We start from the raw sequence: 5396 nt of genomic DNA, 5'->3' as shown, positions 1-5396 counted from the left end.
AAGAGGGAGATTTAATTTCAGATCGCATCAAGTGTTGGGTGATAGTAGTAGCATAGTAGCGGTTACCCAACGGCAGGGGCCGATAGAGTGCAGAGTCCTACAAAGCATTGCAGCAGGGTGGCTAAGTTTGATCCTCTGAGACTTCCGTAGCTCGCTTCGGCTATAGGAGTGTCCCACGTGCTGTTTCCGGTTATACTAGGAAACACGAGTCTAAGCTGCCGCGGTGCCCGGGCTGTGACTGACAGAGGCCTACGTTTTCCAACAACTGCTCGCCAGGGAGCCCATCTACAGCCACCATGTCCGGCAGGAACAACAATAAGCTGCCAAGCAACCTGCCGCAGTTACAGAACCTGATCAAGCGGGACCCACCGGCCTACGTGGAGGAGGTGGGACGGGGATCCGGCTCAACGGGACGCTCCCGTGTGCTTCCGGGGGCCCTGGGGAGGAGACGGGGATGGGGAAGGGACATTCGTAAGGACTCGTTTCCCACCGCTTGCAAACGTCCTGTTCTGCAGGCCCCACCAACACTGAAGCACACTCCAAAACCTGTTGCCTCCGAGTGTATCCGCCCGCCTCGCCGATGCGGAGAGAGGCGAAGAGGCTGCGCCCCGCCGTCGGCCGCCTCGTAGCAGAAACTCCAATTAGCCCCTAACGTACGATGAGGCGTGTGTTAAAAGTGCTTTCCACGGACGGTCGCTCCCGAGTGCCCCAAGCTCTGCCAAGAAGAGCAAGGAGTTCTCAGATGCCAGGGCCACAGTCAGGAGATTAGAAGGTGTAGCTAAGCCACGATTCAAACTCATTGGGAGCCAGCCTGAGCTAGATTTGAGAAAACGCTTTGACGGAAACGTGCGGTCGAAAATTCTATTAGGTACAGTTTGTGAGGGAGTTAGCATACTCCAAGTGTGTGAACTAATAAGAACCACGAAATGAAAGCGGTGACTTCGTACTCTTGACCTGATAGATAGGCTGAGACAAGCCTTTGTCTTTGTTATTATTTGTCTCCTCCTACACTGCTCTTTCCAGTCCTCCCTGTCTCCCTCCCCTTACTGGTCCCCTTCTCTCCTCAAACAGCTCCCACTTCTGTATCCATGTCACATAGATTTCAGTTCCCTGCATCCCTTTAAGATCTCCTTCTTCCAGACCTGGGGGATTGGCTCAGTGCTTAAGGCTGTTCTTCCAGAGGAGCTGGGTTCAGTGCCCAGCTCCTACATGATAGCTCATAACCATCTGTAGCTCTAGTTTCAGGGGATCCTACACACGTCTTCTGGCCTCTGGGCACCAGGCATATACACGTACATACACGTAGGCAACCACTCAATACACATTAAAAAGAATCTCTTACCATATTCCCCTTTCTAACTTGTGTCACAAACATAAATTGAAATCTGACCTCTGTGTATGAGAAGAAACGGGCTACCTCTGTGAGTCTGGTTTAATTTCTTAACGTCTTTCCTCCCATTGTCATGGTTTTGGGTCATGGCTGGACATTTTCATTACACGTTCTTCTGGTGATGGGCTTATAGGCTGGCTCTGTTTCTTTGCTGTAGTGCACCAGTAAACACAAATGTGCAAGTGTGTCTATGGTATTTGATTGGAGTCCTTTTATTGTAAACCAGGCCTTAGGGAAGGTCAGTTTTAGTTTGTCCATAGTGGTTCTACTAGGCTACTTTCCCACCAGTGGGCTGTGTGCGTGCAAGTGTGTGTATGCTTCTCCCACTCTCCATCCCCACCAATGGTGTGTGTGTGTGGAGTGAGGGGGGTGGGGACTAGTTTCTGTTTTCCCACATCTAGCATTTATTGTTCGTTTTTCCCTGCTGACAGCCATTCTGACTGAGGTGAGAGAGAATCTCAGATGATTTTAATTTGCATGTTGCACACTTTTTCACATAGTTATTGGCTTTGTATTTATTTTGAGAGTTGTCAGTTCCGTCCAGGAGTCTGTTTATTGACTGGAAGATGTATTTTGAAGCTTGCACATTCTTTCTGTATCCCACCTGCTAGCCTCCATCCAGAGGTCATGCTGGAGCTTTCCTCCCCCGCTCTGTGCTTGCCTTCACTGGCCCAGTCCTGCTTTCTTTTTCATCGCAGGCGTCGCCATTTCTCTGTTCCTTTTTGTGCTGTTGGAATCCTCTCAGCATGTGCTTGAGACAGTTTTACAGCTGACCCCAAGCTCTGGTTCTATTTCTGACCTGCAGTGAAACCAGGGAAGGCTAAATAACAACCTTTGTATTTTAGTCTTCAAGACAAGTAATAGCCATCTCCTCCATCTGCTTGGGTCTCTGTGCAGACACACACTTACACACACACACAGACACATACAGAGACACACTCATACACACGCACTCAGACACACTCACACACACACAGACATTCACACACAGAGAGACACACACAGACATACACACACACTCATACACATACACACACACTCAGACATATACGCACTCACACACAGGCATATACACACACACAGACATACACAGACATTCACACATACACACAGAAACACGCACACAGACATACACACACACAGACACACATACAGACATGTACACACATGCTCAGACACACAGGCATACATACAGAGAGAGAGACATATACACACTCACACACAGACATACATACAGACATAGACATATACACACTCACAGAGATATATACACACACACAGACACACACACACTCTCTGCACGGGTTGTATGTCAATATATTTGTAGATATTGAGCATACAGGGACAAGTAAGACAGATAATGGAGCCTTGTGGTCTTTTGGAGGACAGTACCCGTGTAAGGTAAGGCTAGGTGAGGATGTCAGAGTAGACAGCTGCAGAGTCCAGGGAGCAGGGAAGCATTTCCTGCAGTGGTGGGATTGGGCCCGGCAGGTCAGAGCATTCCAGGCAGGAGAACAGGACTAACAGAAGCTGTCATGGAAACAAATGAAGCAGGGACACTGTCACTTAAGTGTAGCGTGGGAAATACAACTGGGTCAGAGCCTTTTCGGCAGTTGTAAGTGGTTTAGATTTTACTTCTGGTATTTCTAGGAGCCACTGAGTAGTTTAGGTCATCTCCATACCAAGTATGGATCATTCTTAAAGTTTGCTTTTCTGACAAGAAGAAAGGGAAATGGAGCGGAATGCAGAGTTTCTCCTAAGATGGTAGAAGTAATAGCACTCCATGACCTGCTGATAGGGCAGTGATTCAGGTGAGACTCAGAGCTCAGTGGGACAATCAAGGGTAAGACAGTGGGCTCCCTCTGTAAGGAACAAAGAGGACGAATACCGACCGACTCAGCCATGGGCAAGGAAATGATGTAGCGGTGCTAGAGGAAAGAGCCTGCTCACAGTGGAGGATCCACGACTTGGATGCCCTGGTGTCACCCACTGAACCACTTTTGTACTGGTTTGGAGGTTAGAATGAGAGGAAGGAGTGAGCATCTCAGGCTTTGGACATTTGTGACAAATGTACATCACGGGCAGAGTGTGGTATATCCTGCTCATCTCAAGCAGAGCCACGGCTGTGAGTCTGTAACTGTCCATGAGTGGGGCAGTGAAGGAATCAGGAGGAGGACTAGGTTAGGAACATGAAGGGCTTGGGGCCTTCTCACTCCTGTGGATGTATGAAGTGAAGGGAGAGGTGGTAATATCTGAAGCATTGTGTTGCCCCTTTAACTCTTACAGCTCAATAAACCCTCAGTAACCTTCAATAAAGGCTGAGGATTAAGGAATACTTTGTGTGTGTGTGTGTGTGTGTGTGTGTGTATGTGTGTGTTTGATGTTAACTTTGGGGGCTGGAGAGATGGCTCAGCAGTTAAGAGTGTCAACTGCTCTTCCAAAGGTCATGAGTTCAAATCTCAGCAACCACATGGTGGCTCACAACCATCCATAATGAGATCTGGTGCCTCTTCTGGGGTATCTTACATATAATAAAAATAAATTTAAAAAAAAATGTATACTAAGTTTTAAATCACAGTGAAATTTCTGTTTAACAAAGTATTTAAACATAATGATGTTATCTTTGACATACAATTTAACATGGTAAGCTGAGCAGTGGAACACTTCTCTCACATACCTGAGTACCCCAAGTTCTATTCCTAGCCCCACAAAAGCAGTGGAATCTATGGAAGGATAATAGCTATGAGGCATGAAATGGGCTTGACTCCGTTTACGCTTACAGTGAGATGCAGTCATATATAGTGAGAGCTCAGCCCTAACCAAGTGCTTAGTAAGAGTGTGCTGTGGCCTTATACCTGTTCCACGTGTCTATTACCATTGGCTTTGTTGTTGTTTTGGCTTGAGGTGGGCCGAGGTTGTTTTTTTTTTTTTTTTTTTAGATTTTTGTTTGTTTGTTTTTTGTTTTTTTTGAGACAGGGTTTCTCTGTATAGCCCTGGCTGTCTGGAACTCACTCTGTAGACCAGGCTGGCCTTGAACTCAGAAATCTGCCTGCCTCTGCCTCCCAAGCGCCGGGATTAAAGGCATGTGCCACCACCGCCTGGCTTGGCCGAGGTTGTTGTGTGCACATGCACGCACTCCTGTGGAGGATGTAGGGGCTCTGGTCTCTCATTCCACCCAGCCTCATTCTTCCTCTGGCCCTGGAGCTAAGCTAATATTTAGTAAGCCGCAGAGAGCCTCCTTCCTGTCTGCTACCCCCCAACCCCCCACACACTGGCTTTTACACGGGCACTGGCTTTTGTACTCAGAGCCTCAGGCTTGCATAGCACTCTCATACAGAGTCATCACAAGCCCTGGCTTTGGTTCTCTTTTCTTTTTTCCCCCATTTTTAAAAGAATGTGTATGCATTTCTTTCCTGCAATGTGTTCTATGTGCACTATGTGTATACCTGGTACCCCTGGAGGTTAGAAGAGGGCTTCTTATCACCTGGAACTGGAATTACTGATGGCTTCAAAGCACTAGGAAGAGAATCAGGTTCTCTACAACAACAAGTGCTCTTAACCACTGAGCCGTCCTTTGAGGCCTGTGTTTGATAGTTAACGTATCTTGTCTGGAACGCCAACACAAAGCTTTCCTGGATATTTAAAAGGAAAGGTTTGACTAGAAAGCTTCATGTCTTTCAGGCATACTTCATGTTCACTGACCTGACCTGGCATTTTTCTGCCCATCATACAGAGGTCATGTGATAGCAATGGCAGAACAAGGCCAGAAGCTGAGTTTCTGACTTGTGCTTATACCACTGCTTAAAGTTCCGATCTAAAACAAGTCTTCATGGGAGCCACGCAGTGCTTGAGTGGATCTGACTCTGTGCCGCTGGCAGAGGTGTGTGCCCGCTTGTTGTGCTGTGTGAGACTGTGATAAACTCTGCTTTTTTCCCTGCAGTTCCTTCAGCAGTATAATCACTATAAATCCAATATGGAGATTTTCAAGTTACAACCAAATAAACCC

The sequence above is a fragment of the Mastomys coucha genome, unplaced genomic scaffold, assembly GCF_008632895.1.
Source record: "Mastomys coucha isolate ucsf_1 unplaced genomic scaffold, UCSF_Mcou_1 pScaffold22, whole genome shotgun sequence".
In the NCBI taxonomy this organism is placed as follows: Eukaryota; Metazoa; Chordata; class Mammalia; order Rodentia; family Muridae; genus Mastomys; species Mastomys coucha.
Note: the sequence above shows the minus strand (reverse complement) of the source record.